General features: G+C 40.0%; 1 protein-coding gene and 1 long non-coding RNA gene across 10 annotated transcripts in view; one reads left to right on the forward strand and one right to left on the reverse strand.

Annotated features, from left to right (window-relative positions):
• The window catches only part of LOC146568831 (uncharacterized), a 30,693-nt gene extending 29,869 nt beyond the window's left edge, over positions 1–824 (forward strand). The window contains exon 3 of the long non-coding RNA XR_014893661.1: positions 295–824. This is a non-coding gene — a long non-coding RNA (uncharacterized LOC146568831). The remainder of the gene's footprint in view (positions 1–294) is intronic.
• Positions 1–12,643, reverse strand: part of tanc2b (tetratricopeptide repeat, ankyrin repeat and coiled-coil containing 2b) — a 171,438-nt gene that overhangs the window by 99,359 nt on the left and 59,436 nt on the right. The window lies entirely within an intron of this gene.

Raw genomic sequence — 12,643 nt, forward strand, 5'->3', positions numbered from 1 at the left:
AAGACATTTTATAAGTTTCCATTTGTATTTAGGCAGATCTCAAAAATAAATGCTTACTCTTGTAAGGCTCAGTCAGGGTTAGGCATCCGTTTTAGTAAAAAAGAGGAAGGTTACTTTGCTATCAAACTTAAAAATCAAGCACTGATGAGGCTCTAACCAAAATACATCAGTATGGTAATGTGTGTGTTTACCTCGAGCATGACCTGTAATCCTCTCTAACAAAAAGACAGACACAAAAAAAAAAAAAAAAAGTTTTTTGGCTTAAAATGACACATGCCTCCTCCCACCTTCCAGAAAAGCCCAAAGCCTGTGACCCTGGCCACCGAGGTGTATCTGGAGGACAGCGAACAGCACGGTGGTGGCGCCAGGCCAGAGAGGTGACGCATATTTGAGTGGCTGAGTGCGTCAGGCTCTGGCTGACAGCACCACGACTCAGCAGTGTCCTGGATGGATGGAGGTGTTATGATGGAGGAAGCAGGGAGAGTGTGTATGCGTGTAACCAAGAGACAGCGAGTGGGAAAAAAAGGAGAGAGAGCGAGAGAGAAAAAGAGTGATATGCCCCGACTCCCACACTGCCATCCGATGCCGAGAAAAGCTGTGTCGCAGCACTGAGTGGGAGGTCTGCGTTTTAAATAAATAAATAAATAAATAAATAAAAGAAAATGAATACAAGTCTGGAAAAAAAGAGAGAGAGAGAGAGAGAGAGAGACCACATGAAGCATCTCCTACCTTTAGTCTGACACACCACTGGGGTTACATCACAGAGCAGAGAAGTGAAAAGCATGCAGCAAAAATAAACCAAACGGAAATGGAAATGTTATAAAGGTTTTGCTTTGGCTGCTTTGAGACTCGGCGAGAGCAAAAAAGGATGAGCAGCGAAATGAAAAACAGTTCATGGCTTCTAGTCTGCCTTGAGGTGTTTCACTGAAGAGTGATGCTTTTGTTTCTTTTCATTTCTTATCCTCGACGAGGGAATGGACCACGAAAAATGAAGAGCTGGCATCACACCTGTACCACCTACCTCAGTTTAATTTCCCACTGTCCTGTGTTCTTTCCATCACTATTCCAGTCAATTTTATTTTAACCTTGAGTATTAGCAGATTGAGCCAAGTGGTCAGTCATTGCAGCTGCGTGTCAATGGATGAAAGTCCAGAATAAGCAAAGCAAACTGCGCCTCCTCACAAAAAGGAGCATTTAATGACAAACCTTGTTGCCACCCAGAAGGAGACTGACCACCACTGTTGGTCAAGTTACTTGAAAAAAGTAATCAGTAACTAATTACTGATTACTTCCCCCCAAAAAGTAATCCTGTTACTTTACTGATTACTTATTTTCAAAAGTAATTAATTACTTAGTTACTTTTTAAAAACACGATTTACAACCTGAATAGGTGATAAAGCGATAGATCTTTCAGCCCATTTCTACTTTTTCTGCATAATCCATCATACAAAATGTAATCAAATGGAAAAGTCTCTTTTTTTTTTTAAACTTGTTTTATCAGTTTTAATCTTTTAACTTTATGCATCAAGCAAAAATGTAATTATATGCGACATTCTCTGACTGGAAGAAATTTGTTTAAAATTTAAAGCTATTTTCTGCACATTCCAGCACATAAAATAAAATATTTTGTGTGTTTACACTCACTCTTTCAAATAGATGCAAGTAAAACACAGTAGAAAATAAATAAAATCAAAGACTAGCGGTCCTGTTGCTCTATTTTCACCTGTAAAGCAGGAGTGGGGTAGGCGGAGGTTTACCCTGGTGCAGGTGTGCCGCAGCGGTCAGTTGAAGAAACCGCGAGTTTCTCTGTGAATTTCCCATTACGTCGTAGCGCACTCGGTGCTTGCTTGGAGGTTTAGGGGGGTTAAAAGAAGTTTTCTTCCCACGCAGTGAACAGCGGACACTAATGTTTTTGTCACTTTTTACAGAATCAAACTCAAAGTAAGGTCAGTACTTCCACGCTTTAAACGCTGCACGCTCATACTCTCTCCCGCACTCGATATATGATCCATTCTTGATCTGCACACAGCTGTTGTCACGAACGTCGCACTCGCTTACGTCACTGTCATGAGACATTCTCGCAAAAAAAAAAAAAAAAAAAAAAAAAAAAAAAAAAATCACGGTTTTAGTAACGCAGTGTTCCTACGGGAAAGTACCGGTAATCTAATTACCGTTTTTGCAATAGTAATCCCTTACTTTACTCGTTACTTGAAAAAAGTAATCGGATTGCCCATCTCTGCTGACCACTAGTGGGTTACTGGTACCAGCAGTGACAAGGAAACTAGCAAAAAAAAACACAACTAGAGAAAAATCCGTTGGGTTGGATAAGCAGCCACTACAAAGCTTCACTAGCAATCAAAAAATAACATCAGGACAATGAGTGATGAGCAAATTGCTTTATATCTAGATGGGGCTTTAAGTATGGAAGCAAGGACACATAAGTCTTAAGATTAATTACAGTAGTTTGCTAGCCACTAATAGAATACAGTAAGAAATGGGAGGCCTGCTTTTGAAATAACCCACATTTCTATAACAAACCTGCCTCTGTTATTGTTTTAAACTGTAGACAAGCTGTGCAATAACTTACAGTGACATGGCTCAGAAAACAAGAAACTGCAGATCAGTCAATTTGGTGATCAATTATTTTAGGTTTGTTGAGAGAACATACTGAAGCGGCTGCTGAGGAAACCTGATTTGTGGTTGTTTGTTGTTCCAGTGCAGCACTAAGAGCAGCATCACCTCTAGTTTCCTTTGACCTCAGGCTGTCCACAGCGAGAGGAGGGGTGTCTGCGACTCCTGCTAGGGTTGCAGATGCCACTCTCTGCACTGATGAAGAGTGTTTAATGAGAAACGCTATGGATCGTGATGAATTCACGCAGAGAGGTTAGAGAGAAAAGCTCCCGCTGCAGTTAGTGCTTCTTCATTATGATGAGAGATATTTACAGCCTTTCGAAATTACTCTCGTGTTGAATGACAGTCATTACCATACAGCAGCTTAAAGAGGAACACTGCTAAATTTGAACCTTTTTCACATTGCTTAGGGGCCCTGTCTGCAGTGTGGGGATTTGTAAGCTTCACAGCAAAACCAGGAATGTGCAGAGAAATTTGTAACACATCTTGCATTTTGCCAGCTCCACAGAATGAAGACATAATGGATTCCTAAAAGTTCAAAATCAACAATTCTGCCACAGAAAACGCTGAAACACAACACCAGACGAGGACAAACTGCCCATTTTATTTTGTAAGCAACTGTGCAGACATCACTTATCGAAAAGGTACGCATTAGTTTGCCTGGAGCACCAATTATTTTTCCTGTCTACCTCTGCCTTTTCAGAGAGAATAAAATTAGATTTCTCAAATGAAAATGCAATGACCTGAAATTATACGCCATTTTAAAATGCAGAGGGAACACGGCTTGTGATAAAATATAAATTTAATAAAATTCAGATGACCAGCGCAATATTCAATGTTAATAACACAGCTCAAGGCTGTGGTTTAAATACACACTTTATTACGTACATCTGTTCAACTCCTAGTTAACATGAATATTCCATCAGCCAATCACAGCACAGCAACTCACTTCATTTAGGCATTCTGACATGGGAAAGACAACCTGCTGATATTCAAACAGAGCATGAGAATGGAGATGAAAGGTGATTTAGGTCACTTTGAACATGGTTCAGGGTGTTCTGAGTATTTCAGAAACTGGTGGTTTACTGATTTTCCCACAGAGCCATGTCTAAGGTTTACAGAAGGTGGTCTATCCAAATATCCAGTGAGCAGCAGTTCAATGGGAGAAAATGCCTCATTGGTGCCGTAGGTCAGAGGAGAATGGCCAGACTGCTTCTTGCTAATAGGAAGGGAACAATAACCCAAACAACCACTCATTACAACCAAGGTATGCAGAAGAGCCCACTAATCATCGAAACAGATGGGCTACAGCAGCAGACCACATGGATGTCACTTCTGTCAGCTTAGGCTTGAAAACTGAGGCTACAATTAAAAACAGAAGATTGGACAAACATTGCCAGATCTAATTATTGTGTTTCTGCTGCATCATTCAGGTTATAACATGAAAGGGTCAATCCATTCTGGCTTGCAGCAAAGGTTCAGGCTGCTGGTGGTATAATGGTGCTGGGGATATTGTCTTGGCATGCTTTGGTCGCTTTAGTAACAACTGAGGGGGTGCCCAACTCCAGGCTCCAGGGACCGGTGTCCTGCAGGTTTTAGATGTGTCCTTGCTCCAACACAGCTGATTTAAATGGCTAAATTGCCTCCTCAACATGTCTTGAAGTTCTCCAGAGGCCTGGTAATGAACTAATCATTTGATTCAGGTGTGTTGACCCAGGGTGAGATCTAAAACCTGCAGGACACCAGCCATTGAGGCCTGGAGTTGGACACCCTGCTTTAGGAAAACAATTTCCCCATCTTCTGATAACTGGATAACCCACTAGGGCTGTTCGATATAACGATATATATCGGATGACGATATAAAAACGTCTATCGTTTCATTTTACGCTATCGTTTGTTTCGTGGTGTCGCAAAATAAACTGTTTACAGCAATATTTTTTCATGGTTTTGATGGTCACTGTAGTGGCTATATTCATTTCTTAAAGTTCTCTCTTTCTCTTATATTTAATATAACCACACTACGGACGGACAAGCGCCTGTTTTTATGCGTTGTCGTTAGCAACAACGACGGTAACAGCATCGCGTGTCCGCTTGTTTATGTACCACATAAACCTTTCACAATAAAGCTCAAGATCCTGTTGAGACTTTTCAAAATAAACTGAATCACGTGAAAGAGCAGATTATTTACGGATGAAGTAAAAAAGAGCCGCCAGGTGCTAAAAAATAAACCTTAGACTCAAACGTTAGAACAGGCTTTTCCCCGCAGCACGCCGTGTAATAAATACTCACAAAGAAAACGGCGGCCGTTACAACTTATGTCTAAAAATGTATCGTTTCATGCATTGGTTAAAACACTGGACTCCAGCTACATGACGCCCAGCTGGAAACACTTCACACAAGACGAGATTCACAGAATTGACAGAAAATGTTACATTTTTGTGATTTATATCGTTATCGGACGATAGAATTCTTATATCGGGATATGAGGTTTTGGTCATATCGCACAGCCCTATAACCCACCATGTGAAAAAGCACAAATCATCTCAAACTGGTTTCTTGAACAGAACATTGGATTCACTGTGCTCAAATGTTATACAGAGTCACCAAATCTCGAGATGTGCATTTTTAAGTACAGCCAGCCAATCTGTAGCAAACTGTGTAATGCTGTCATGTCAATATGGATGTTTCCAGCACCTTGTTGAATCTGTGCCACAATGAATTACAGCAGCTCCAAAGGCAACCGGGGGTCCAATTCAGTACTAGCAAGATGTACATAATAAAGTGGCCCATTTAAACTCCTCTGGTAAAGAAACTGGTACTTATAGTGGGGTTTTTTTGCCCCCTCAAAAACCACATCCATATGCAGACTGTATGAGCCAAAATTAAAATGACTGAGCTTCAAATGACCCTCCCTACCTCCTGAGCCGCAGCCATCCTCAATAGCTTCTCTCATGGACTCATACAGGTTATTTTGCTCTCCATGAACTGTCTACATGCATTATGAATAATTATTTTGTTGAGTGGCCATTTGGTGATTTTCATTTTGAAGAGCAATAGCCGGAAAATGAGTCATGCTTTCATAGAATATCAACTAATTGAGGGATCCTGCACCAATGTAAAACTTTCAAAAGAACAACAAGTGTAAACAGAGAATCCCATTTGCAGGATAGGAACTACTCTCAATAACAGAATGCAATTACTTGTTTATTTATAGTGATTTAATGCTTAATTTAATGATTAATTATACCTTTTTATTTGGGCCTCAGCCACAGAGTGCACTTCTTCTGGTGGAACACCAGGTAAATGCCGAACAAATAACAGGTACAAAAAAAGGCCTAGCATACAGCATGTCTAAAATGGCCAGAAACACAAAAACAGGACTAAAGAGGTTGTTTGAAGTTGGATTGAAAAAGGTACGACGGCAGACGAGTGAAGTGTCATTTTGTTTCTCTCCATTTTGGAAAAAGGAGAGAAAGCTTTCAACCTGTTGGGCAGGGCAACAATTAGTGAAAGAAAATGGAAAGAGAGGAAAAGATGCAGAAACAAAGCAAGGTGGCCATTGACTGTGTGGCCATAGTAACAGATGAAGCAGTGAGGGTGGAGAGAGGTGAAACAGAAAGACGGCACAGGCTGTCCTTGCTACTGCAACCTCTTCCACGGCGCTCTGTTATTCTTATCGTATGCTTGCCCACAGCGATGCAATAATTCACTCTGCTCTCAGTGTCATTGCGATGATAGGAGAGGGAAGAACTACATATACCCCCCACACACACATACGCACAAAGATTATACCCTCAGCTGCATTGGAGATAGGTCTACAACTGCAAACAAGAAGGCCTAAATAATGAAGTACACATTAAATATAAAACAGACTGGGGCATTGAAGAGCCAACAGCAAAGCTTACACGTAGTAGGACGAAAGTAGGCTACAGCATGTGGCTGGATGTCTCATCATCAACATGAAAGCTAGACTCTATTAAACCCTGTGTGTGCTGATGTGGGCTATATTTAGTGTTCAAACATTAATATGCACATATGCTAACAGAACCCCCCTCTCAGCTTATATTTCTATATAGATATATTGACAGAAATTTGAAGCCATGGCATTTAATCTGGGGGGATGTTATGACCTTATGCTATGGATTTATTTCATATTAGGTTCACTTTTGTATTTTTGCATTTTATCGTTTATTTTGTTTCAACTAATTCAATTTCTTTGTCCCAAATATAGCATTTAATGCATTATTTGTTATCTATATATTAAAATAATAATTGTTTATTTCTGGTTTTATATTATAATGTTTCCTATTGATTTTTATTGATGTTATTGATTTTTTTTTTTCATTGTATTGTTTACTGGCTTAACTATAGTTGTCACAGTAATGTTGAATTTTATTTCTTCTGTCATCTTATATGTTCTACTTTTGTTTTATTTATTTATTTATATATTTTTATATATATATTTTTATATATATATATTTTTATATATATATATATATATATATATATATATATATATATATATATATATATATATATATATATATAGTCTTTAATTCATTTACCTATATTTACACATGTGCCTTACTGTAATATTACCATTGTTACAATTTTTATAAGTTGTTTTTCTTATTTTATCTTACAAAGAGATACACCTATGGTGGTAAACAGAGTTCAGTGACAGAGGTAACGTTTTAAATTTCAGACAACATAACTGTCAGACATGTGGCCAAAGCCCGAATACTGTACTGATTTAAATAATCCTAGGGTCAGAAGATCATTTAAAATAAAACTGTTGTTTTTCCAAAGTCATTACAATAATGCTGGGGAGGGGGAGGAGGTGGGGTTAGACAATGCTACAAACTCCAGGATATGGGTCAGTGTGTGTCTGTGAGGGAGATACAAATATTGCTCTTGGCAGATCCAGCAGACTGGTCTGACATCAATTTTTTATGCATCGCTTCCAACTGGGCACTTAATACTGTTTGGGTGTGCGTCTCATTGTTGAGCACTAATCTATGAGTACAAGGCTGCTGTTGAAGGATTTTAGCTTGCTCTGATCATGTGTTTGGATTATATTGCTTTTCCAAAAGTGAAATATCATTATCAGCTGCTTCATATTGTATTTTCTGGTCTATAAGATGTCATCACAGTTTCTTAGAGACCAAGGAGCTCATGAAAACAACAATGGTAGATGACTTGAGAGAAGTCAAAGTACTAAAGTCTTTCTACCTGCTTAAGCAAGAATGCATTTCCAGTATTCATAGATATTCAGTTTCACTAAAGCTCAGCAGCCAGTTGACAACTGTTTAGAGACAAGACACCATCTAAACAACCACAGACCACCGATATGATAAATGGTAAAAGGTTCTTATAGAACGCTTTTCTACTATACATGAGCACTGAAATTGCTTTATACAACTTGACTTATTCACCCATCCGCTACACTTTAAGTGCTTTCTATCTAAGATTCACATATATTCATACTCTGATGGATGCGTGAGAGAGCAACTTGGTTAGCATTTTGCCCAAGGGTATTTGGCATCCAGACTGGAGCAGCCAGAGATCAAACCACCAACTTTCCATTTATTGAGATACATTCATCCCTACAGACCAAAGCAATCAAAAGTAGGAATACAGATTTTTACCTAGCAACGTGTGGTCACCAGGAGGTTGCCAACTGATCTCTGTGCCTCTGCAACCAAGCCAACTCTTTTTATTGTTAATTTATTTGAAATACAAAATACAGTAATTACAATAGAAAAAGAGCAAATCCTGACATTTAAGACTCTCAAAGTGGAAAATATTGGCATTTTTGTTAAATAAATTAAAATTAATAATAAAACCATTTCAATCAACTTATAGATTAATTGAGCACAAATGAGGATGCAGGCATAATGTGTCTTTATATGTGATTTGCACAATCATTAGACCTGTCAAAGCAGATAAGTTCATCCGAAGGCCTGATAAGTCTGCCCTTCCAGTAAGTGTCAGCAGGAGTTACATTTATCGAGCATGGCATTCATGGCTGCCACAGATTGGAGAGAAAGACGAAGGAGGGGGCAGCAGACAGTCAGACTGACAAGCACAGTTATAGACAGACTGTAGGTTTGAATTCAAAGATGGCACAATAACTGCAATCAAACAGACGCAGTCGGGGAGACGCATATGGACATGCAGCTGGCGTGGGGATAGTCCACGCCTTGGTCCTCCTGTGAAGTGAACCAGTGTTGTGTTTTGCTGTCTTTATCATGCGACGCAAAGCAGCACAATATCCCTCAGTATGTTCAGCTAGCAAGGGCACTTCCTGCTATTCAAAGGCAGACTGCATTGAACAGCAGTAATGAGCCCATCCACATCAAGAGCCACAATAAAAGCCCAGCTTCCCAACTGGCAAAAACAACAGGATGCCATTGCAGAAGGGGAACTGATAAGTTCTGTATGGCATCAGAACTTTAAATGTGGGGGGGGGGGGGGGGGGGGGGGGAGAGACATGTTATTTCACATTTCACACAGCCAAATACACAATCCAGCAGTCTGATCTGTTCACGAAGGATTTAATGGCTATATATGTGCCAGCATGTGGTAAGTAAAAAAAGATGAATAAATATGTGCAAAAAGCTGGATGGAAAGTGATGATGAACGATGGCAAACGGTTAGCCCCTGTAATAATGAATATAAATGGATGATGAATGGGTGGAATGAGTGGGACTCGACAAAAAGGAAGATGAGGGGGAGTAAGAAAATAACCACTCCAGAAGGAATGAAAAGAACGGAGGAGCAGCAGGACGGCTGTAAAAAGAAGCTGTGATGAAAAATGTTAGCGCATTTGGATTGATGAAAAGAGCCCAGGGAGAAGTAGCAGTGATGAATGGAGAAGACAAAGATGAAGAAGGAAATTACTTTAAGGTGGGAGCACCTGAAAGGCATGAGGTGGACAAGTTTGGTTATGAGATGATGTGGATAAATTGAGACAGAGGGGGATGGGAGAAAGAGAGGGACGAACTGGTGAAGACTCATTAGCCTACGCAGGATTGGTACATTCAGTCGTTCCCTGCTCTACTGTTTTATCTCCCTCTCTTCTCTCTCCTTTTGTTCTCCAGAAATATCCAAGTGGGCGGGAGAGAGAGTAACGGGGTGTGTGAGAAAGGAGGAGAGAGTTACAGTAAGTGCGATGATGGCAGAGTGAGGGGGACGACAACAGAAAGCGACAGAGGAAGTACATGAGTACAGAGAAGGCCTGCTGTCTTTGAAATATTTTTCCATTATAAAATGCCAATAGTGCGTAAAGGACACCTGATTTCATAACCAAAACAACTCATTACCTCACTCTCAAGTGTCTTCCAGAGAGGCAACAAGTCTGGCTTTTAATAAAGTGAACTTCCACCAACGCCAGAATAAAACTGTTAAATATATGTGAAACATTTTGCTCATTAGGATTCAGGGAAAACAAGCAGTGACGTTACATCACACATCAAAGCACACATATTTAATGTGGGATGGAGTTTTTATTATGAATGAATTATAAATTTTTTATGAATTATTATGTCTATTTTTTTTATGTTTTATGGACAACAGATGGAAATTAGCCCTTGGCTATAATCTGGTATGTTTACATGCATGTAATTTTTTTTACATTTATGTTCATTAACATGCACTGTCCTAAATAAATAAATTAAATTAAAATTAAATTAATAAGAGAGGGCACTGATCACATGTCACCCATTTTAAAGGTACATTAGGCAGAAAACACAAAAAGTAGACATGAACCACACAACAACAACAGTAGGTCTGGCTGATTTGGGGAAGGATTTGTTGTCTTTCATCAACATACCTTCTAATATTTTACAGATAAATCACTGAACTGACAGAGAAAATACTTTAACTAGCCTTCAGCTTCAGTCCTATCCCAACAGTGCTGTTTTCGTCTCCTATCAGCTGGAATAGTTGATGTTCGCGACACTGAACAAAACCTCAGGAGGAATTTCATGAGGTCAGAGGTAAAAGTTTTAAGCAATTCAACTGCTAGCAATTACCCAAAAGCCGCATTAGTTGTCTGCCAAGTTATCACTGAAGTAGCAGCTAGTGGTTTCTTCTTCGGGCTGGTCCCCTTAGAGGTCACCACAGCAGACAATCTGCCTTCTTCTCATGCTATCCATAGCATTCCCTTCTGTTACACTAACCCTTTGTATGTCATGCATGAGCCTCCTCTGTGGCCTCTTTTCCCCATATTTAACATCCTTTTTCCAATATATCCACCATCCCTCCTCTGCACCATCTAAAATATAAGCCTTGCCTTTCTAATTCCATCTCCAACCGGAGTTGTCCGTCTCTCACTCCCAATGAAAATCCACCTCCAGCTTGGCTTCCTCTCTTTCTGTTGGTGCACCCTCTATAGCAGGTCTCACTACCATCTTGTAAACCTTGCCCTTCACTCTAGCTGCTATCATTCTGTCTCAAATCACTCCTGAAACTTGTCTCCACCCACTCCACCCTGACTGCACTCTTCTTCAATTCTTTATTACATTCTCCATTGCTTTGGATGGTTGACTCCAGGTTTTTAAACTGATCTACCTTCACTACTTGTGCTACTTGCTACCTTTCAACCTGTCACTCACACAAACACTCTGTCTTGCTTCTACTGAGTTTTGTTTCTCTTCTCTCCAGAGCATCCCTCCACGTCTCTGGGCTCTCTTCCAGCTGCTCACTACAGATCACAATATCATCTGCAAAGATAGTCACAAAGTCTACGTTCACACTGCAGGTCTTAATGCTCAATTCCGATTTTTTGATCAAATCCAATTTTTTGTCTGCTTGTTCACACTACAAAATAAAATGTGACAGCAAACGCGCTCTAGTGTGAACCCTCAAAGGACCCGCATGCGGAAAAGAAGACGTCACACACAACGCGGTCTGTTTAGACCCAGACCAAACAGTATTGTTTGACTGATGGCCCTTAATATAAAGACTTTGGACTTTACGTTTCCCAATTTTGCTTGAAGTTATAAAGTTATTTTGTTATTTAAATATGGCCTAATAATTATCGTTATTGCTGTTTTAGAGAGGAGCGGTGCTTCAAAGGATAGTTGCAGATTTCTGTCAGAATCTGCAGATTATACAGTACAAATAAAATGCTCACGTTTCTCCAACGTTGTCCTCACAACAGTTTCACTGGATGGCCAGCAAGCGTTCACGATGTGTTCTCGGGCGCTTCTCTGATAATTGGCGTCTGTCTTGTGTCAGTGACGTAAAAGACGGATTTAATGCGACATGACCATTCTAACACAGGTCACTTTCTAAAACATCAGATATGTATCGGATTCAGCACCACATACGAAAGGGACCCAGGTCGGATTTGAAAATATCGGATTTGTGCTGTTCACACTGTCATACCATGATCCGATAAGAGTCGCATAGGATCAAAAAAGTCGGATTTGATGCGCTTTCGCCTGCAGTGTGAACGTAGTCAAAGAGTCTCCTGCCTGACCATCAGCACTGCAAACAAGAAGGGGCTCAGAGCGGATCACTGATGCAATCCAACCCCAAGACTAGCAACTGGACAGAAACAGTGACACCCTACCTTAACAATTCTATTTGGTCAGCAATGAAAATATGGCAGAGTTACCAGAAGCACAGCACTAGGCGAGACAAGATTAATAGTAAGTCATCGTTGGGCTTTTGCACTACTTGCCCTGTATATACACCTTACAGTTATTACTGTATGTTTTGCTCTACATCAGCTAACTCAAAAAATGTCTTTTCAATGATTTCAATGATGTTTGTATTCTTCTAATCTTTTTTTAAAGTCCTAATTCTGTGATTTTCCTTCCCCCTAGGGCAGCGGTCCCAAACCCCTCGGCCACGGCCCGATACCGGTCCGTCAGTCGTTTGGTACCGGGCCGCGAGATTTGAGGCTCAGGTGTGAAATTAATGGTTTTCAGGCTTTTTATCATTAACTCAGTTTCCCTGGGTCTTTTCCCATGTGGAAATTGTGTGTCTTATTTTGAAAGAA

The sequence above is a fragment of the Mchenga conophoros genome, linkage group LG8 (assembly GCF_057382185.1).
Source record: "Mchenga conophoros isolate Kocher_MC1m ecotype Shallow Benthic linkage group LG8, M_conophoros_male_GT1.1, whole genome shotgun sequence".
NCBI classification, from domain to species: Eukaryota; Metazoa; Chordata; class Actinopteri; order Cichliformes; family Cichlidae; genus Mchenga; species Mchenga conophoros.